This window comes from Dasypus novemcinctus, chromosome 4 (genome assembly GCF_030445035.2).
Source record: "Dasypus novemcinctus isolate mDasNov1 chromosome 4, mDasNov1.1.hap2, whole genome shotgun sequence".
Taxonomy (NCBI): Eukaryota; Metazoa; Chordata; class Mammalia; order Cingulata; family Dasypodidae; genus Dasypus; species Dasypus novemcinctus.
Genome location: NC_080676.1, coordinates 133,601,570 through 133,624,969, shown reverse-complemented (window position 1 = coordinate 133,624,969; position 23,400 = coordinate 133,601,570). Strand labels below are relative to the sequence as shown.

At 41.6% G+C, this 23,400-nt stretch overlaps 1 long non-coding RNA gene across 2 annotated transcripts in view; it reads left to right on the top strand.

Moving 5' to 3' along the window:
- The first annotated feature begins 2,353 nt into the window (after positions 1-2,353).
- LOC139438825 (uncharacterized) overlaps positions 2,354-23,400 on the top strand; it is a 98,770-nt gene continuing 77,723 nt past the window's right edge. The window contains exons 1-2 of one of the 2 annotated variants that reach the window (XR_011648550.1): positions 2,354-2,406; positions 18,483-18,586. This is a non-coding gene — a long non-coding RNA (uncharacterized lncRNA). Of the gene's footprint in view, positions 2,407-13,063; positions 13,152-18,482; positions 18,587-23,400 lie in introns of those variants that run through there. The other variant, XR_011648551.1, reaches the window with a different exon arrangement.

The window sequence follows — 23,400 nt, the reverse complement described above, 5'->3', positions numbered from 1 at the left end:
AGAGTATTTAAAAATTGACCAGAAAAAAGGCATATTATCAATAAAATACTTGGCAAAGCCTTATCTATGAGTAGATATTCACAGAAAGCAAATTCAAGCAGACAGTAAATACATGAAATTTATGATGCTTAAACTAACCAGATTCAAAAAAATATAGTTAAATTACCTCAAACTGACAAAAATTGCTGGAATGGATGTAGGAGAAATGGTACTCATTTACAATTTGATAGGAATGTGAAATGTTATAGCTATTTTGGAATTTTGGCAATAAGTATTAAAACTTAAAGTAGTACATTAACATTATTTTACCCCAAAATTTCTCTCTTTAATATCTATCTTCTGGAAATAAAAATATCTTTTTTTTTTTTTGACAAATGTTCAAGGATATTTATCTGAGCAGTGCATATAGAGAAAAACAGAATATAAAATGAATAGCCATCAATACGGAAATGACTGAATAAGGTATGAATTACCCATAACATAAAATATAATATATCATTTATAAATAATAAACTGGAGCTATGTGAAGACATTAAGGGATTTCCACAAGATATATTGAGTGAAAAAAGCATTTTGCCTGGAGGTACAATTAAATTGCCAAGAGCAGTGGTGCATATTTCTCCTTTCTCTCATTCTATATCCATGGACAAATGGGGATTTCTCTATGATTACAAGACTGAGGAAGAAAAATTTCAGGTCTTGCTTTAGCCCCACTGTGGGGTGACCTTGAGGAACAGTGACAAAGAGAAACTTCTTAGAGACAGAACATCAAGTAGTACAACTGTTGCTCATTTTTTTCCTAGAAGGAGAGATGGTCAGAAACGTCAATGGATCATGATGGGAAAATTGGTGACAAGAATGTCTGAGCAAAAGGTCCACTAAGGAGACTCAGTGGATAAGCTGACTCATTCTGTGAATGTCTGTCAATCTCTTTCCCTTGTTATCCATATGTTTTCTCAATCAGTATGCATTTTGCTGTGATGGCAATGATGGAGTTTATGTGTGGGCTCATTGACATGAACTTTGACTTACCAAGGTCAATTTGATTACAGCTGTTCTGAGTACCTAATCGTCTAGCAGCAGGTATCAAAACAGCCCTGATTATGACACTGATCCTGCAGGATTAGCAGCATTCTGGTGTTAAGTTGATTATATGGGCTTTGTCCCATCAAAGAAGGGATAATGTTGTGTTCAGGCTGTAACATACATTCATTTTACAGTGTATAAAATGTGACAATGGGCTCATGCTCATAAAATTAACTGTCTTACAATGTTGCCCATTAATAAAATGTTGGAATGAACTTTTGAAGATTCATTGTGACACTAGCTGAGTGGAAAAAAAAAACAAACAAACAGGAAAAACCTTGAGAAGTTGGGGTAATATTGTCCAGGATGTGGTAAATGCTTTTTCTATGGTGTTTTTTTCTTCTCAAGGCAGGATTCATGATTCAAGGAAACAAAGGTGTAAAAATTGGAATAAATAATCTCACCATTATTCCTGGTGATCTACTAGTAAAAATGTTTCTGTCTCCACAACTGTGGGTTCTGTTCCATTAAGGGACATAGAAATGGTTCCTATAAATTGAAAGTTGACACTGCTATAGTGGGCACTTTGACCTCCTCAAGCAAGTGAACCAACAGGTCAGGAAGGGCTTCCTCTATAGGCAGGGTGATTGATTCTGGCTATCAAGGGAAAATTGAGTTACTATTACAAATGGAGGTTAAGGAAGACTATGTTGCAATTCAGGACATCCCTGGAAATCCTCTTACTATTTCCATACCCATGATTAACGTCAAAAGAAAACTACAATAACCCAATACAGGCAAAGCTGCTAATGACCTAGTCCTTTAAGGAATGATGGTTTGGTTTATCTCAACAGACTCAGTATCACAAATGGCTGAAGGACTTTCTGAGAACAAATGGAATATGTAATAGACAATGGAAGAAGAGAATCCTACATACCAGCTACTACCTTGTGACCTGTTTCAGAAAAGAAGATTTTAATAGTTAAGAATAATATTTCTTTCTCTTCATATGGCTATATTCCTTTATAAATTAACCATTTTTTTCTTTCTTCTCCTCTTGTATTTCCATATTATATAACATAAGATGCCTTAATTGTAACTTGAAATCTCAGAGTTAGCAGAAACATTTCAGGGTCTGAGATTTTACCCTACTTGCAAGTTAATAGGGAGGTCAATTTCATAGATGTTGGCAGAAGAAAAAAAGACAGTTTATTAGTCACAGCAAAAGCAAGAGCCAGAGTAATAGGATTGTGCCAATCACTTCTTCAGGCCCCAATTCCAACAGGATGATGTAATGAGGAATATGTGTTGCCTGTCCCTTGAATTGCAGGCATTGAAGGAAGGAAGCTCTGTTATTAGGAATCCCAGCTCTCATAAAAGGTACTGCTGGCAAATCTGACCATCCTCCCCTCTAGAGAGAAACATTGTCCTTTTTACTTTGGAATGGAAATCATCTCTATGTTTATTATTCCCTATTTTTCTAAAACGTAGATTTCTCTAACTTTCAAACATAGAGTACATAGAAAATTAGCTAAGGCCTTTGAAGACAAGCAGAAACATTTGAGATCCATGGAGAATTGTCTCCCCAAACTTAGTATTTAAGTTATAGGATGCCACAAGGCAAGATGGATTAACTAGAAGGATGAGCATCACTAAAGACGGATGAAAGGACTTTGTGTCTTCTTATGGAGAGGGGTTCAGCATGAAATTAGTTTCACAAGTAGGTTGTATCATATTAGCCAGGAGCATGATTTAAGTAGTGTCTTAGTTTGGATGTTGGGTATGGTTCAAAGGGGTTCATAGGTATGACGCATGGACAAGAGGTTGATTATAGTGTCTTTGTTGTATGTCAGTTTAAGTCAAGCTGGTACTATATTTCTCTGGATGTCCTAGATTACAGTAGACCAAAAGAGAAATCTGTGTGAGGTTTGAAAGGTGGAAGTAGAGCAACAAGCACTATGCTCTGAAAGTCAGTAAGGCATTGGGTACTGTTGCAGCTGTCCCATGTTGTTGCTGACCTGCTAACTTATCTTGTGGGTATGTGGCAAAAGTTGGGCCTACAATTCCTCCAGATCCTGTGGGAACTTCTACTTCAGCCTTTTTTAAGTCTTGGAACAAGTGCATTAGCAGCTTTGTGTCTAAAGTGACCAGGTTCTCCCTCAGTCACTTATGCCGGGTTAGAGGCATGACAACTAGACATGACTACCAGTTTATTCTCAGGGGTTCCAGTTCATCCTAAGGGCCTCCAGATTGTCCCGACTCTATCTCAAGTTTTTCTTCTCAATAGCTGGCCCAATAACCTACAGGGGCTTCAGACCAATACCTGATAGAAAGGCATTGGGCTTTCCATGGAATTTCTCACCACTCCCACAAATATGTAAGGCCTAACCCTTATAATAAATGCCTTAATCTGTATCTCTTTGTGTGGTTCTGTTTCTCTGAACCTTAATCATATTCTGAAATAATTTTATAAGGTTTCTATTCCCTCCAAACAGGCTTTTCATACATAAATTAGATCCTAATGGTTATAACTAATACAAGCATATATTTGCTTGTAGAAGAAATGGCTGCACTAAAACACTGGATAGGAGTTCAATATATTAGAGAGTAGATAAATGATATAAAGATAATAACAATCGGATTGGTTGAGGAAAACTACTTTGTTTAGCAGTAGTATTTTGACAATGCTTCTTAATCATTAGTTTAAAGTTTTAAAAACAATGCAAGTTATTGGTGGTAGGGTGAGATATTATATATGTTTGTTTGATGTTATATATGCTTGTTTTGTAAGTTCACAACTACTATACACTTATGTTTATGTATGTTTATGTATGAGTGATATCTTTCAATAAATTTTAAAAACTCAAAACTAAAACAAAACAAAACAAAAACAAAAAAAAAGAGTAGAAGAATCAAATGAGGGAGAAAAGAATAGGCAAAGTGAGGAAAGAAAAAAATGAAGGAACAAGGTAAGGAAGAAAAAAAAATTCCTCATATCTAGAGTTGGTTGCATTTTACTCTTTGGCCAAAATATGTGACTGAAAGTACATAGAGAGATTATTTTCTTAGTAATTACCTGAATTAAGTGGATCTGGATTTTTAGTAAAGTTTAGAGAACAACGTGGTTGATTTTTAAACCATTCATTACCACTTCATCAACTCCCTTGCTCTCTAGAATTCTCTATGATTCTATTACAAGCCATGTTCTTCCTCCTCATTTTTTTCTGACAGCAGTCCCCTTATGCCATTACAGCATTCCTTATCCTGAAAAACAAATGACTCTATTGTCCTCCACCAATTTCATCCTGTTTAAGTCAAATACACATGCACACACACACACATACATTCACAAAGACACAAAAACACAATCATATTTGAGGGCATTTTAAGTTTAGGGAAAATAAAAAGTTATTAATAATGAAATAGTAATATCCTTTAACTCTACTTTTAAATCATTTGTTCCTAGTTATATTTAAGTTTATGGATTATGTTAGATATAAGCTTTTCAAAATAAAATTACACACCTTATCAGGCTTTATATACTCCAATGACAACTCAAAAACGATACCAATTGATGCCACTTAAGATAAAGTACTTTACAAAAATCACTAAGTCACAATGACTTTGGTTACAGTTAGATTTAGGTAAAATGGATCAAGAAAGCAAAAATGCAGGGCAATTTTCTTTCTATCACATATATAGAAACAATATCTTACAGAAAGAAAAGCAATACCCACCATAGATTTCAAGAGAGCATTCCTTGCTCGAAGGGATTGGATGAAGAGAATTAGAGAAATAGGGATGACATACCCATGAGCATCAAGACTGCTAATTGTCTTCATTTATTCATATATGTAAAATGCTTCATTCATCCTAAGTACCATCATGGGTTGAGGCTACTAATCAAAATAAAATTCATGCAAATATATGTACATGATTTGCAGATGAGCCATGGCCTCCAGGTTTCTGGAAAGTTGCCAGTATTGTCCTTGATAACGCCAAGTTTAGGCTCTTCCAAAGCTTAGAGACAGTCTTTTCTTTGTTAGCTATACAGAGCTCATATACTGTGATGAGAGCTGAGAGTAAGGTGGGGTTGAGGCATGTTAACCCAGTCACAATCTAAAAGGTATGCACCCAAAGTTGCATTTTTTTACAACATGCAAGTTTTGAGTTTTGAAATATTTAATATATTCAGATATAAAAAGAGTCATATTCAGCATAGAAAGTAGTATTCTTTTATAAACAGCTTTTAAAATTAGATATGTTTAAATAATGTGATTTATAGAATTTCTAAGTTCAACAACAATTTTATAATTTAAAATTTATTTCACAAGCGTTCTGTGGGGATACTATTAGCTAAAAACGACTTATATTCCCTTGCTCAAATTAAGAACAGATACTACCCATTAATAAGCATATCATTGATTCCATATTTCATTTAATCATTTGGATATCTTTGAAGTTGGGCTAGAGAAATGGTGCAGTATATATGTCAGGGTGTTGCAGTGTGGGCTCGCCCGGAGGGCCGCTGCAGGGGTGGTATGGGCTCGGGTGGAGGGCTGCAACACACGGAGGGGCCTTCCGAGAAGGCGCTCCGGGGCTGGCAAGGTGCGGAGGACGCGCGGTAGGAAGAAGACTACCGAGGAGACCAGGATCTGTGCGCAAGTCTGATTTATTCAGGAAGTACAGCGGTTAATATAGGGCGAAGACGGGGGAGGGGCAGGGGGCGTGGCCGGGGGGCGGCAGACGGCTGATAGGTTCGTGCAGGGGTGCATCACTGGTTGCGGGCAGAAGACGGGGTAGCCAGGGTTCTCGGCGGCAGCGAGGCGGGGCTGTCATGGCGCGGCGGTGGCCCTCGGGGGAGAGGCGGGGTTAGGCCACCGAGGGGGAAGTGGGTGCAGCTGGGCAGAGGGGCGGGCAGTACGCCCGAACCCCAAGCGGAGGGCCTTAACGCCCGTTCCCGCCACCCAGGTCCGACTCGCACCGGCGCCTGGAGACAAGCCGACCCTTGCTGTCGCCGCGCTCCCACACGGTGCCACCCTACATTTCCCCCTTTTCTTTTATTAAGTGCCGAAGAAGGTGGAAGAGGAAGGGCCAGCGCTCATTTTGTTGGGGGGGGCCTCGCCAGGCAGCGCGTGCGAGAAGCCTGTCTTGGGGGGGGTGAAGGTGGGTGGCGGCGGCCGCCGGGCCCTTTCAGCTTGGGCTAGGTGGAGTAGCCGCAGAACTTGTTGGCGGAGAGGGTCGGATTCGGCATTCAGGGTCATCATGGTCATCCGAGGGGCGAGGTGTCGCTGGCGACGTTTCTCTCTCCGGGTCAGACAGTTCGGCGGTGGCGGGCCGGATGAGGAGTCCTGGGATCCAGATGGGCTGGGCGGCGTCATCTGGAAAGACACAAGCAAAACCCCTTCCCTGGGCAAGGAGGGGGGCAGGCCCTGACCAGATGTTAGTCTTGGGGTCTTTCCACTGAACAAGGGGGGCCTGTGTGGGCCGGTAGGACGGGCCCCAATGAGCATGTACTGGGGAAAGGCCATCCTCATCAAAGCAGAGGAGGTTGTGGTGGATTAAGGCAGAGGTGACAATTTCTCCAGGTGTGTGGCGGGGATGGTTGCTCCTTTCCTTTTGAATAAGATGCTTGAGGAAGAGATGAGTGCGTTCAACCATGCCTTGACCTTGGGGGTTGAACAGAATTCCAAAGTGATGAGTGATGTTGTATAGCCACAGGAACACGGCGAAGGAAGCGCTGCGATATGCTGGTCCATTGTCGGTTTTCAGGTCCCATGGGACTCCCATGAAGAGGATGGCTTGTCTGAGGGCCTGAATGCAGTGCTTGGCTGTTTCTCCTGGGAGGGGAACGGCATAGCACAGGTGGGAGAAGGTGTTGATGGCCACATGGAGATACTTGAGCCTGCCGAACTGGGGCACGTGGGTGACGTCCATTTGCCATCGGGCATTGGGGCGTAGCCCGCGCGGATTAACTCCTTGCGGTTGTAGTGGCCCAAGGGGCAGAAGGGGTGCACAAGTTTGGCAGCATCTGACCATGTGCTTGCAGGCCTGGATGGAAAGTTCCAGGAACAACTTGTGAAGGCTCCTGGCAGAGAAGTGAAATCGAGAGTGGAGTAGCTTGGCTTGATTGAGGAGGTCGCCAGGTGGAGGGGCAGGCGGTCGGCCTCCCGAGCGCTCTACTGAGGCTGGGAGGGCTTGGACGGCTTGATCGGCGAGGTTATTGCCGGCGGCGATAGGTCCAGGAAGGCCAGAATGGCTCCTCACATGGGCGATGTACCAGGGCACCGTGCAGTATTCCAAGAGACTCTGGAGAGTTAGGAGTGCTTGGTCGATAGGCCTTTTGGCAGGAAAAAACGTGGCAAAAGCCAAGACTTGGCAGACTTGCAAGGTGTACAGGCTGTCGGTGAAGATGTTGAGGGGTCTGTCGGGACAGGCGCGGAGAGCTAGGACGACGGCTTGGAGCTCTCCTACCTGGACAGAGTTCACGTTGATGTGGATGAGTATTTGAGGCTCTGACGTACCAGGCGAGTAGATGACAGCTGAGAACTTGTGCTTGGAGGCGTCAGTGAAGGCGGTGGTGGCACGTGGGTAGGGGCGGCGAGACGGGAAGGGGTGGTGTGGCGGAGGGATGAAAGATAACTGGGAGATGCCCTGAAGCAGCCGATGGCTGGGATAGTGGTTGTCAAATTCGCCATGGAAGAGTTCCGCAAGGACTTGCATGTCTGGACTGGACAGAAGCAGCGCGGTGGTTTTCTTGGCATCAAGCGGCCACACAATGGTGTCAGGGGGAGTACCATATGTGTGGGTGCATTGCCAGACGAGGTCAATGGCCAAGGAGATCCAGAGGGTGACTTGCGGGCCGATTTTTCTGAGCTTGCTTTTGACGGTATGGAGCCAGAGAAGGGGCCCCTTCTGCCAGAGGAGCCCGGTGGGCGTACCCATGGTAGGCAGGATCAGCGCCAAGATGGCTCGGTTGGGGTCGTGACGCTGCAGTTGGCATTCTCGCAGGGCATCATTGACAGCTCGGATGGCCTCCTGCGCAGCCGAGGTAATAGCAATTTTCTTTGTTACGGCCTGCGGAGGGTCTTGGTCGGTTTGCAGGAGGGTGAAGAGGGGTTGTAGTTGAGTGGTGGTGATCGGGAGAGCCGAACGGAGCCAATTGATGTGCCCACAGATTTGCTGTAGCTCTGTCAGAGATAGCTTCTGCGGAATGGCCAGTTGGGGGGCCGCAGGCATGATGGTGTTGTGGATGTTGAAGCCTAGAAAGGTGAAGGGGAGCTCCATGCGTACCTTATCTTGTTGGGCTTGTAGGCCAAGGTCGTTGAGGTGGCGCAGTAATGCCGTGACGATGGCTTGGAGGCCTCCGAGGGTTTCATGCGCCACGAGAAGGTCGTCCATGTAATGAACAATGTATGCAAAGTTCTTTAATGGCTGAATTGCCTTATTGACATAAAGCTGGCAGATGGCCGGGCTGTTTCGCATTCCTTGCGGGAGGACTCGCCATTGGTAACGCTCAGCTACTTCTTGGTGATTGGTGCACGGGAGCGTGAAGGCGAATTTTGGACAGTCTTTTGGGTGCAGTGGAATGGAGAAGAAACAGTCCTTGATGTCGATGGTGGCGGCGCACCAGTGTCTAGGTATAGCCGTGGGGTGGGGGCACCCCGTTTGGGGGGAGCCCATTGGGCGGATGTGCTTGTTGATTTCACGCAGGTTGTGGAGGAGCCGGTACTTGCCTGACTTCTTCTGAATGACGAAGACAGGTGAGTTGTACGGACTGGTGGATGGCTCAATGTGTCCTGCGTCGAGCTGGTCATAGACAAGAGCTCAGAGAACTAACAGTTTCTGGGATGAGATGGGCCACTGCTCCACCCAAATGGGCTCCTCGGTATCCCATTCAAGAGGAGTGGGTGCTGGAGGTGTAATGCGAGCAGTGGCGTATATCATTGGGGGGGAGCCGTGGATAGAATGACTCCGCAGTTTGAGAGGACATCCCGGCCCCAGAGGATATTGTCGATGCCGGGCAGGACAAGGGGGCGGAAGGTGCCTTGGCGGCCTTCCTTGTCCTTCCAAATAAGATCTCGGCTGGTTTGGAATGAGGGAGCTGTTCCGGTGGCTCCAATGATGCAGGGGCTGGGGAGCACACCCCAGTTGTGTGCGGCTGTTTCTGGGAAGCAGGATATTTCTGCCCCGGTGTCAAGGATTCCCTCGAACCATTGGCCTTCAACCTCTAACTCCATTATTGGTTTCTTGGGTCCCAGTGGAACGGTCCACATTACGGCAGGGGGTGGTGGCGTGGATGAGCGGCCTCTTGCTGGCGGGGCTGAAGCCTGCCCCCTCTCGCGTTTAAAGGCTTCTGTTGGCTGTTGGCGGTGCGGCAGTCACGGGCCCAATGGTATCTTTTGCCGCAGCGGGGACATGGGGTGGGAGGCGCGCGTGGTCTGGCTCCTCCGGTGTCTCGAGGCGTGTTCGTGGATGGTCGTGGTCGGGCGGCATGAGGGCATTCGTGGGCAAAATGTCCGGTTTCTCCACATTTGAAGCAGTCAGAGGAGAGGGACATGGCCGTGGCTATGGCCTGAGCCAGCGCGGTGGCCTGCGGGTTATGTGGGAGCAGGCCAGGATCCAGTCGTGTACTCCCCTTTCCTTCATTGGTAGGATGGCTTGTTGGCAGGCATTGGTGGCCCCTTCCAGAATGAGTTCCCGGGCAAGGGCTTGTTGCGCACGCTCGCCAGGGACCTTGTGCTTGCAGGCCTCCTGAACCCGGGATACGAAGTCGGTGAAGTCTTCGTCTTTTCGTTGGACTAGCTTGGCAAGTGGCTCAGGTCTGGTGGCGGAGCAGCTGCGGAAAGCACGTAAAGCCAGCTCGCGAAGTTGGAGCCAGAACTCTGGGGGGGCGTTGTGATATTGGGCTGGATTGGCGAATTGGCCCGTGCCTGTGTAAGCGTCCGGGGGATGGCGAGCCCCGACACGGGCGTTGTGTGCCACTTGCTTTTCTACCTCTGATGTAAAGTGAGCACACCAGTCGATGAATTGGCTGGGGGTTAGAATGGCCTGAGTGAGGGAAACCCAGTCATACGGAACCGCGAGCTGAGTGCTAAGCTCCTCAAGCAAATGTTGGGCGTACGGGCTACTGAGGCCGTCCTCTTTAACAGCCTTGCGGAGGTTTTTTATTTCGTTGGCTGTAAAGGGGTACCAATCCTGCAGACGGTGCCGCGAGGGGGCGGCATTCAGCGGGTATAAGAGCAGCGTCTGATGTGCGGGGGCCTCTGCCCGCGGGGGCCAAGTACCCATGGACCCTCTGGCGGATGAGGGATCCGTGGCGGGGGGTGCCCAGGGGGTGGGGCGAGAACGTGGCTCGTCCCAAGATGGTGGCGCCTCACAAGATGGCAGACTGCCCCAGGGGGTAGGCGGCTTGTAAGATGGCGGCCGCTCCTCTTCCGGCGGGGGCCAAGATGGCGCCGTGGCCGGAGTGGGCGGGTATAGGGGGAGGGACTTCCCTTTATCCTCCCAAGAAGAAGGCGGAAGTTCGCCATCTTGGGGCGAGGTAGGCGCGTCCGGTTTGGGCGGGCAAGAATCCAGGGCGTTGTTGAGGTGGCTGGACAAGGACTCAGTATCAGAATCACTGTCTGACTGAGACCCCTCTCCCTTGCTCTTACCGCAGGTGCAGTGGAAAGCGTCCCGATTGACGGGGGTGCCCTGGAGGCACGAACGAATGGTGATGAGCGTGGGGAGAAGGCTGGGGGGAAAACACTTGTTCTCATACTCCATAGCCGCCGTGACGCGGTCAATGAGGTTAGTGTACGTGTCCGGGTCCCACAGCTGGCAAGTGGAGAGCCAGGGGTTGAAAGGCAGCAAAAGGTCCCAGTACGTTTGGAGCTGCTTTACTGAGACATTCATATGATTGGTGTCTAAAAGGCCGGCAAGGGCCCTAACCTGAGGCGCCTGGCGGGAGGAAAGATGGCCGCCCATGGCGCCGACGGCGGGGCCTAACGAAGACGGGGGTCCTTACCTTGCGGGCGAGGCGGGTGGGGGTCCGGCCGGGAAGTTGTTGCCCCCACGTTGGGCACCAAATGTCGCAGTGTGGGCTCACCCGGAGGGCCGCTGCAGGGGCGGTGTGGGCTCGGGTGGAGGGCTGCAACACATGGAGGGGCCTTCTGAGAAGGCGCTCCGGAGCCGGCAAGGTGCGGAGGACGCATGGTAGGAAGAAGACTACCGAGGAGACTAGGATCTGTGCGCAAGTCTGATTTATTCAGGAAGTACAGCGGTTAATATAGGGCTAAGACGGGGGAGGGGCAGGGGGCGTGGCCGGGGGTGGCAGACAGCTGATAGGTTCGTGCAGGGGTGCATCACTGGTTGCGGGCAGAAGACGGGGTAGCCAGGGTTCTCGGCGGCAGCGAGGCGGGGCTGTCATGGCGCGGCGGTGGCCCTCGGGGGAGAGGCGGGGTTAGGCCACCGAGGGGGAAGCGGGTGCAGCTGGGCAGAGGGGCGGGCAGTACGCCCGAACCCCAAGCGGAGGGCCTTAACGCCCGTTCCCGCCACCCAGGTCCGACTCACACCGGCGCCTGGAGACGAGCCGACCCTTGCTGTCGCTGCGCTCCCACACGGTGCCACCCTACATCAGGGAGAGTACAAGGTAAATGAATAGTATTTAAAAGTGAATTATAAAATACACAAAAACTCAAAATTAAAAATTTATGACTAAAACATTTTTCATTCACTCATCCATTAAATATTATTAAATATTATATTGGAGTAAGGTCCTCGGCACAGAGTGATAAATAAGACACAATTCATATTCTTAAAAATACTAAAAGTTGAGTGGAAAATATAGAGAAAGAATCAAATTTCAGGGGCATATAATGTATGGCTTAACAGAGATGACACTTCAAAGAAAAGTGTAAACCATTCTATAAAGATGGGGTTTATTTTAGTTAATTGCCAAATACAGTTGATTTTGTTGGTGCCCCATCCTTTAAGACGTGGAGTGTGTTTCCCTCCCTTTGAATTTAGGCGATTTTGTTCCTTGTTCTGACCATTACAATGTGGCAGCAGCATTACTGTGCCAGTTCCATTCTGGGACTAGATTTTTAAGAGACTAGTATCTTTCACCTTCTGCTTTCAACCAGCTGCCTTATAAAAAGTGTACTGGACTGAAACTGCAATGCTGTGATGAAACCTAAGCTAGCCACACTGAATGGCCACATGAAAGAAAACCGAACCATGTCACCAGATATTTGCGTAAATACTTTGACCTTCTAGCCCTAGCCCAGCCCACCCCAACACAGCAGGCAGCTGGATGGCCCTGAGTAAATGACCACATATGGTGCAAAAGAACCACCCATATCAACCAAATGAAGCCAAGAAACTTGGGAAATAATAAACCACAGTTGTTTTTAGTCACTAAGTTTTGGGACTGTTTTTTACCCATAATATATATCTTTAACTGGATAGAAGTGAGCAAAAGCTTCACAGAAAAAATCATATTTAAATTAAGGGTAAAAGAACAAATTTGAATTGCCTAGACAAGAAAGAAGAACAGAGTGAACAGCATGTTCACAAAGCACAGAGGCAAGAACAAGCACACAATATTTTGAGAACTGCAAGACATTTGGTATCGTCGATCACTTTGTTTATTGCCTTCAATTATTACAGAGCTTTTCACATATTCAAGACCTCCGTTTAGGGTGATGGGCATTTAACAGAGAACAAGTTGGTTTTTCATTTTGTGGAACTAGCATTCAAGTGGGTATGAGAAATAAAGGTGAACTAACAAGATGACATCAAATAATAATGAATGTAATCAAGGGATAGTGAGGATACGAGGAGAGAACAATGGGTATGTGTGAGTAATATTTACTTTAATAGGATGGTCACAGAAGGTCTTATTGTGAGAGTGACATTTAACCCATGACTCAAAGAATGAGGAAGAGCTCGTCTGGCAGAGTAAGGGAAAAGAGAACTCAGGCAAAGCTGTAGCAAGTGAAAGGCTCTCAGGTAGAAGAACTGGACATGTTCAAATAAATAAGAGAAAGTCAGTGTGGCACAAGCCAAGAAGATAAAAGAAGAGTGGCAAAGTGAGGTGAGAGAGGGAAGAGAGGTTGTTCATGTAATGTTATTAGGACATGGTAAGGAGTTTGGTTTTTATTCTAATGGCTATTAGAAATATGGAGGTGTGTATGTTTTCTATTGCTGCTGTAACAAATTACCATAAACTTAGTGACTTAAAACAAATGTATTACCTTATAGTTCTGGAGCTCCAAAGTCCAATATAGGTCTGAGCAGGCTAAAATCAAGATAGAGGTAGAGCTGTGTTCAGTCTGAAGTCTCTTGGGTTGAATCCATTGCCTTGCCTTTTCCAGTATCCAGAAGTTACAATTCCTTGGTTTATGCCCACTTCCTCCATCTTTAAAGCCATGAGAGCAGCATCTTCTACTATCTCTTTGACTCTGACATTTCTGTCTTTCTCTTCCTTTTTTAAGAACACTTGTGAATTTATTGGGCTCACCCAGATAAAACAGTGAAATCTCTCTATATCAAGGTCAGCTGATTAGCAAACTCAATTTCATTGGTGATCTTAATTCCCCTTTGCCATGCAACCTAATATAATCATAGGTTCCAGGGATTAGAATATGAATATCCTATATGTGTGTGTGTGTGGGGGCAGTCTGTCTTTGACAGAGTAACAAACTAGTCTTCTCATGGAAGACATATAAGGCTGTTGGATGATATTGATTTTCATCTAGCCAGAAATCGTATTCAAAAAAACAAGCACATTTTAATAAACCAAATCATTTACACATATTTTAAAAAAGAAACCTTATAGATAACATTGCTGAGTGAAGATTTTTGTTATAAAATTATTCAAGGGAATCTAGCTCTCAACTGGGCTCATAGAATAATTAGAGAAGCTATATTTATGGTTCAAATTATTATTTGAACAATAAAAGTTCTGACTAGATAACTTTTGGGCCAATTTTATTACAAATAAAACTAGACCCTTCTAGTTTTTATAATAATAAAACACCATCTCTCTGTGTTTTTTGGAGCTTGTTTTAGGAAACAGGGATTTCAGAACATGCTGCCATTTATGGTGGCTGCTGCTTTTAGTTGTCTTCGAAATCTAGATTGATATTAAAAAGCTCCTGCTTTTCTGGGCCTATCTCTAAACCATAGACTGTGCTTTAGAGAGAATTAACATTTTTAAAAGATTTGAATTTAAAATAGATCATGAAAAGCAGGTAGGAAGGGAGACCAGGCTCTCCTTGTGATCAGATTCTATCCCCAAGGCACAAATTTGATCAAATAAGTTTGCTTTCCAATTTTATATTTTTGATTCAATAACATCAATTGTATGTACTTTTCTATTAGGACTGCTTTCTTTTCATAAGTGTGTTAAGATTTGAGGATTGATTATTATTTAAAGACATCCTTCTTATAATGTTCAGCACAGCTAGCGTCATACAATATTAAGGCTAGGAAAATTACGCCCATCTGTTGGCTGTGTAGAATAGAGGGTGGAACACTTTTTATTACTTTTATTGCACCAGAAATAGTTTTATTGCTCCCATCAAGTCCTCTATTCCAAGGAGTGAAAACCGAGAACCACAACTTACCTCAACAGGTTTCACCCAGAGTAACTTTAACTTCAATGATACTCTCTTTTGCCAACATACCCCAAAAGTCCCTGATTTGTCAGGAAGTGGTATTCCTTACTACCTGTAAAACAGGACTATGTAAGCCACAGAGTAGGTACAAACCAATTTATTAAAAGGATTATGTGGGCGTTATTTCCACACTGTCCACTTATTTAATGGTGGACTTGTTATAATTAAGATTTACTTTTAAATTTTATATTTCTTACATATTTGCTCAGCCAATTTAGGAATTAAGTTACATAATTATGCAAATAACAACATTGAACCTTGAAAAGTAAAGAATACTGAAAGTATTTTGAATAACTTTTGACTATTTTTCTGAACTGTTTTCTAGGTGAAATCAATTAGTATACATTATTATTGTAAACAATTACATTGTATTCTCTAAAGACTCATTGTATTATAATCTATATTAAAATTTCTCATAGAATATCTTTCTGGAACTCTGAGGGGTTAGGAAATTTACATTTGGAGTGTTTCCTTCCAGTCTGTACAAATTTATTTCACTAAACAAGAGCTAGATATAAATGAAGAAGAAAGAAAAGGGTTTCTTCCACATAACTATCAAAATTTGGAACACTGAAAACAATACCATTAATAATTCAATTTAAAAACATCAATTGAACTCCCCTCATCTGTTTCATTTAGGTTTGCATGATTAATTCTTGTTCCACCAGAACTTGAGTAAGCAGTCTGCTTGCAGGAAGTCATCAGCTCTTGAACCAAAGGTGTCCCAAAAATCCTGACTCAGTTCTCTGGTGATGTCTTGAAGATATCTGCTTAGGGGGCAATGTTAACTTATATGAGGAAACCTGTAACCATAAGTCTTTTCCTTTCAGTACCAAGGACCAATAGTAGCTGATGTGGTTCTTTACTGAGAATATTACCCATTTGATGCTCCTTCTAAAACATTTCTTTCCTATAGTTTATACCATGGGCCTTTAGCCCAACTTGTATGCATGTGTTTGGGGGTGGGAGTGCAGAGAATATCCTTATTGTTGATAAAACTGAATGTTTAATGTAACATTGTATGAGACCTATGTATCTTTCAAAAAAAAGACAATAACAATAAAAAAGAACCAAAAAATTGAATGAGCATGGCTAATTTTATAACAGCAACCAAAAGTATCAGAATGCAGGGGCCTGGAATTGGGGCTTAATTTAAAAAAATATTGAGAAATGATTTAGTTAATGATTAACCTGACTGTGAGAACATATCATGACAACTAAGGGCATTGAAAACCCCTTAGATCTTTTGAGCCATTCAGTGAAATATGTAAGTGGGTCACAAGTGGAGAAGGTAATTATCAAACTACAGACAAAATATTTTAAAGAATCAATTTGTTTTAAGGACACTGTGGCAGGCTTTGAATATGAACATGAGACTGTTTCAATAGATCCTAAAGGCATATGACTGTGGAAACATATGTTCATAATTATAGCATCTTACTTGTACACAACCGACCTAGAGAATATTGAGCTTCTCTTTTTAGTTTGACACTCTTCTTTTACTAGTGGCTTGAAAGAGTGACTCTCACAAGAGGTTGATATAACCAAAATAAGGAAAATACCAAACCTGATTTCTAGCCACTCCCCTGTTAGAGGGAAAGTAAGCAAATATCATTCCACAATAGAATGCTGATCAAAGATATTTAAATGGTTTTATAATTGTTAATTTGGCACAAGAATTTGGGAAAAGCATGTTGAAGACTGACAAGAAGACATTGGTCATTGGATCATGATATGAGAATAAGTCTTAGGTTACCTCAGACAAGAAATGATTACAATTTTGGTTACCTATTATATTAGTCCACCGATGCAAAGTACTAGAAATCTGTTGCTTTTATAAAGAGTATTTATGGAGTAAAAGCTTACAGTCTCAAGGCCATGGAAAGCCTCACTTAAAGTACCATAAGAGGTACTTTCTCACCAGAGTCATTGCCATATGTTGCAACAAGGTGGTGAGAGATCTCTGTCAGATTTCAGCCTTCGCCTCTGAGGTTCCTCTTCCTCTTGAAAGCTCCATGGGCCCAGTTCTTCCCAATCTCAGCTGCAGGCTGGCATAGGGCTGTCTCTCAGGACTTCCTGTATCAATCTTGGCTGTCTTTCCAAGGTCAGCTATAACCTCTCAGGCAAATGGTCCATCTCTCCCCAGGGCTTTAAGTGTTTGAGACTTCTCCTTTCTGTCACATGGCAGGATCAAAAATGACAAAGTTCTCTTCTCTGGGTGTCTTTTTCAATATTTATATCAGCCCTAGCAAAGGGGCAGGGATTCCACCTGAGTCACACCCTCTGATGTTGTCAAATAAAAAAAGCCCCAACTCAATCTTAATGGGTAATCCAATCACAGAAACCTCAGCTGAATTTAACACAATCAGGGGGTATCATACCCAGACAAATAGTTTACGGACATAGTTTTCTCTTTTTGAAATTCATAAATAATCTCAAACTGCTACACCTTTTAATCAGAGTGACAATATTTTAAAATACAACAGAATAAAGTTACTTTAGTATTTTCAAAAATGAGAAACTTTCATTGTTTAACATCAAATAATTCATAAGTATGATTAAAAGTTAGCAGTGTTTCAGGTGAGAGAATTCTGGTGGACTACAGAAACTACTCCCTGAGCAGATTACAGAGAAAAATTTATTACCGCTTTCTAAGAAAAATCGAATACTACAAGACCAGTTTTGAATAACTAGTCCTCTCTTTTTCATCATACCAAATTTTAGTTTATCTAATGAACTTGAGATAAGTTTACATACCTGTATTTACATATGGTTAGATGACAAAGTCTTCAAGTTTGGCTTTAAAATATTAACCTTAGCATATAAGATGGTGCATATAACTCATTGCATTTCCACTTTAATTAGAAGGCTTACTCTTTCATTAACTGAATTTAATATTAGCCCAAGGTCTTAAAGTCAATTAAGGATCTTGGAAATTACATTTAAATTGGCCTTCCAGAGCAACACAATAAAAATTAATATCATTTTTTTTGTCAGAGAGATAACCTTTTACAATTTATCAAGATTGAGTAGGTGGAGTAACTAAATTTACATGATTTAAAAAACACATCAGTAATTATAGTTCATTTAGTTAAATACATGTATTTATAGTCTCATAGCCTTAAATAATTTATGGAAATAATAAACTATCTTTTCCATAAATATAGCATAGGAAATTTAAGAACTTTTCAATGATATCTTTCCATTAAAAAAAAAATATCCAAGTCTTAAATAAACCATACTTGCTATATTAGATTGCAAAAATGGTCAGAAATTCTTCCATCCATGTATGCGCCTCCCTCCCCCTCTGCATGTGACATTGTGGCTCCATCCATCAAGAGGCAGAATCTCTTTCTTCACTCTTTGAATCTGGCCTTGGTCATGTGATTTGCTTTGGTCAAAGAAATATTATCAAAGATAATATAAGCAGAGACTTGACAAACTTTGCATATTGAAGCTCTTGGAAACCCTGCCCCCACTGAATATGTGTGAATGCTGAATGCTGCGAGACACCTGGCAAAATCATTCCCATCACTCCAAGTCTACTGCCAGATAGCTGGATGAGATTATCTGAAAACATTTATCACAGGTCAAGCTCGTGCAGAAAAAAACCAGCCAGAAAAATTACAGATGTAAGTAAAATAATAAATATTTACTCTATTTATTGTTTGAAACATGTTTTATTTTGTTTTGGTTTTGATACAGTAAAAGTTAATATACAAAAGCCAGTACCTGAAAATAGGATGTTGCCATTATAAAAGCTAAAATATGTGTTATTGACTTTGGCCTCAGGCAGTGGATGGCAACTGAAAATGGAGCAAGTATCAGGCACTGCTGGAAAAATGGTGAGCAAACTGGAGTGGAAGCTGAAAATGGTGAGGAGTCTACTATAGCAGGTGGGAAAAATGGCAAACGATGTTATGACCTAAAGGAACAGTTGACAAAACTTCCACTTGCAGGAACATGGAATATAGAAAATGTACCTAATGAACTTGTGGATATCGCTAATTAGATTTCTAAGAAGAATGCCGAAAGTGTCAGTTAGTGTTATTTAGCCACATATGATGAGGTATAGAAAGAAAGGGATGACTAAAGTATGAAGTGTTTGTTTGCGAGTAGCGTTTAGGAGAGATAAAGAGAAGCCAGAACTTGCTGGGTTGAAAAATGAAACTGTTTTTTAAGTTCACTCTCCCTAACTGTTAAAATTTCATAGCATAGGAAATAGCCTTAGTGTAAAACCAAGTGTGTGACTACAAGACTCTTTGTAAAAACTTGTGAAAGTTCTAAGTTAGACCTTAGAGCTCTCAGGAAGACAAAAAGTCCATAATTATCTTAAGGGAATTTTTTCTCCACACAGTAGCTAGCTGTGTAGTAAGTGGAAAGAGGTTTGTCATGAAAAGAATTGCTGTGAATTTGGGGCATGTAGTAGACGTGAGTCAGATTTATAGGTAACCCCTATAAAGAAAAAAAAAGTGGTGCCAGCTTTGACAGTAAGAGTTTGAGATAATCCTCAGCAGTCAGAACAGCAAGCAGAGACAAGTATGGCTCCTCCCTAAGGGATACCTCAGCAGCTGTAGCAGGTAGAGATTAGCCATTTGTTTTCAGTAATAGAACAAACTACCTACAATGGAGTCCAATATCCAACCATACAAAAACTATTACTATTATTTAACAGATCATATCTAATGTAACTTCTTTTTGTACTTTAAGCATAATAATACCTATATGCAAACATACATTTGTGGGTATGATTAGTACAATGAAAACGGTTTTTAAGGACAATGAGAACATGGAAAGGATCTCAAAGATAATCTGATCTAATGCCTTCACTTTTTCAAATAAGAAGGTTCAGCCCCAAATTAAAATTTTTTAATATTCTTTGCAGCTCCACTCATCAAGAGGTGGAATCTATTTCTTCATCCCTTGACTTTAGACCCAGAGCATCCCAATTAGGTTCTTTTCTTCAACTGTTCTCAAAGGGCAATCTTGATGTTTATAAGGTCAAAACACATGTCATAGTAAAACTAACATACTATTAGCCATTTTCTCTCTCATTCTCTCACGAGTGTACAATAGAGTTTTCCAGGGACTCCAAAATAGATAGAAGGAAAATGTATACATGAGAATACAGCTGTCTTCTATGAAGCCAGATGATAAAAAAAGATTTACAAAATTATAAAACAATACTGCTTTTCTCACTAATATTTTTTGTTTTAGAAAATATCACACTTTTTCCATAAAAAATATATTATTTATGTTAACATGTGATAAGTTTATTTTTTAGTACATTAGTAAACATTTCAAAATTTTCTGTTTTAATTTCTAATATGATACATATCAATAAATAAATCCACATGAATAAATGTACTTTGGGGTCCACAAAAATTTTTAAGAGTGTGAAAGTTTCATAAGGTTGAAAAGTTTGACAACTGCTATATTAAAGTACATTTACTTAAAATAGTTTAAAGCTGTGTGCCTATTAAGAAATTAAAATGGGAAGCGGAAGTGGCTTAAGCAATTGGGCTCCTGTGTACCATATAAGAGGTCCAGGGTTCGATACCCAGGGCCTCCTGGTGAAGGCAAGCTGGCCTGTGTGGTGAGCTGGCCCACACAGAGTGCTGGTCCACATGGAGTGCTGCCCTGTGCAGGAGTGCTGCCCCATTCAGGAATGCTGTTCCACGCAGAGAGCTCATGCAACAACATGACACAACAAAAAGAGATGAAGAGGAGAGACAGTAAGAGATGCAACAGACCAAGGGGCTGAGTGTCCAAAGAGAATGATTACTTCTCTCCCACTCCAGAAGGTCCCAGGATTGGTTCCCAGAGGGGCCCAATGAGAATACAAGAAGCACAGAAGAATACATAGCTAATGGATAGAGAGAGTAGACAATGGAGGGAGGGGGGAGAAATAAATAAATAAATCTTAAAAAAAAACAAAACAGAAAATAATATAATATATATTACATTTCAGTATTTAAAATCATTGCATATATTAAGATTTTTTTCCTTAAAATTTTTTATATCTGTGAACAAGAAAATACTCCCCTATTGTGCTGAAATCTCTTATCGTAGCTACAAATACCATATTTGAATGTTTAATTGTGTTTTCAACTGATTAAATCTTACATGTGTTTTCACTTTGCTACAGAATATTTCAGCATAGAAGACAATTTTATAATCTAAGCTCGATTACTTCTCATCTTTATTACTAAAGTAAATCATGCTTCTCAAAGTTAAAGAAGCATATTGTTTCACGAAAATTAGATGCTTTCCCCTGGTATTGTGACATGCTTAAAATATCTGCTAATATTGCTGTAAGAATCATTATTAGGTTTCTCTATGCAGCACTGAAAGGAAAAACAATTAAAACTGTTTTAGAGTATCAATTATTCATGAGGGAAAAGTCTATCCCTACTAGACTACATCTTAAAAAATTCTAGTGAGACAAGAGGGAGCCTACAGAATCCTTCCTAGGAGACTATACCATCCCTCCTCTTTATGAGAGGGTTCATTTCAAGCTACCCTTGGGCTTCTAAAATAGCTATGTATATATCTTCCTATTCTTAATCTGCCTTCTCCAGGAACTTAAAAGTAGAAATGAGGCTCTCATAAAAAGCCACTTATAAAAGAAAATAAACTCCTAGGGAATGCCTTCTGCATCTTTCTCATTAACCAGCATTGTACCTAACATTATGCTCTCTACACTGAAATCCAGTAGACAAAAGTTTAGACATTCCATCCTCACCTACATTTTAGATGTTCCATACTTTCAGGTCTCCTTCTTAAATCTTCCTCCCCCATGAAACCTGAGGTTTCCTAAATGATTTCCAGGCCTGCTGCCATATCCAATTTTTAATAGGAATCTTTAAAGTTAACTTTAATTTGAAAATACGTAATCAAGGACACTGTTGGATTCTCAGCTTTGGGCAATATGTTCTATTGGGTAGAAGAAAGCTCTGGCAAACAGCAGACCCAAACCCTTCCACCAGCTGTGCCTCTGACTTGCTCTATTATTTCAATCAAGTCACTCTAGCAGCATTGTCTGTTGGTTTCACTGGTGGAATCTATAGAAGTCCTAGCCTGCCTGACTGCCTAACATTAATCATGTGAGAATTAATGAGATAAAGACTGTAGAGATATTTTGTCCCCTTGGGGAAAGACACTCTGAAAATAAAGGTTTTTAAAGAAAATCTCTGGCTATGGTGCTCAAGAACTCAAACTCTCTAGTCTCAAGTTGGTTGTATATTTTCTGGCAATTAGCTCATTATTACTTTTTCCCCAGTAAGTAATGAAAACAGTACAAAAAAAAATTCTTCTTGAAATAGAACGAAGGAGCAAACTTTTCTTTTTTAGCATATGATTTCCTAAGTATATGCATATTTTGTTATAGCAGGAGCTGGCAGTTTTCCTCGGAAATACACTTACATATGCTGACTGGACGTTCGTTTTATATGCCCAGTTGCACATTGTTTAATTGCCTGTCTCTGCAAGTCACACAGATATATTATATATTTTTATTAGTAAGTTCTGGTAAATGTTCTTACACACATTTGCCATGTACCCACTCTAGCTTTATTGAGTTCTAGTGCTGAGAATTTTTAAAAATCAAGGTCTTATGTATGCCTTTTAACAGAAATAAGCTCCCTTAAGTCTTCTGTTTAAAATCATGCCCACAGGCATAGACTGAGGGTCGTGCCTACGATGATTTCACCTTCACACATCAAAAGAATGTGTGCATGTTTGTATTTGGGGAATGGACAATGTAGGGAAAGGGGGGTTAGCAAGAAAATCCTTTGTGAATGTTAAATACTCCTTGTGTGTGTTTCAGCATATAAATATCTGAATTCAGCGTTTTTATATGGTTGTTCAATTTAAAATTCTAGGCTTTATCTTTATTTTTTTATAGTCTACTATGATATCTGATCATCAAAAACCTTAGAAACACTTTCTCTCAGGCATTAATCTCTCAAAAAAAGGATAAATTACTCTTCACTTCACATTATGGCTAAAGAAAGCTTTTCAAGAAGTCACAGAGTCTTGAAAAGTGGGATTTATCATGAAAATGCCTTCCAAATAAGCTACAAAAAATGCCTTCTGTGATGGCTTGTGATGAGGGAACCTGCTGTCTGTGGAGTACAGACGTGAGAGATTTCCAGCAGCTCCTTCTGAGTTGGGGAGATAATTGCTTCAATATAGTTCATAAATTCGCAAGATCAATCCATCCAGTAAAAAAATCTTAAATAAACTTCCCTGGAAAATAAACTCTTTACACATGATGTCTGCTGCTTTGCAAAACGGAGAACTAGTGGTTAGAAGACTGTCAGTTTTGAAGCCTAAAGTAACATATTACCCTGTAGGGGCTCGTTTATGCCAGCTTAAACAGATGTAGCATATTTGTTTCTGGAGTTTGCTCTGCTGGGAGAAAAATACTTATTTTTTTCCCCTTTTTCATTTAAAGATTGAAGGTTAAGCAAAATAAAACCTGTTTTTGGATGGAAGTTTATTGTACATTTCAATATCAAATAAAAGTGAATATGACTGACTGCTTATAAGGTCTTAATACAACAACATTGCTATAGTCCATACTGCAATATTTCAGCTTTTATAAAGTGGACTTATTTTAATATGAGTGTTATAATGAAAATACGTAGTAGTTAGGAAATAATTGACTATATATGGCAGGCATTCCACTTACCACAAATGTCCTAGC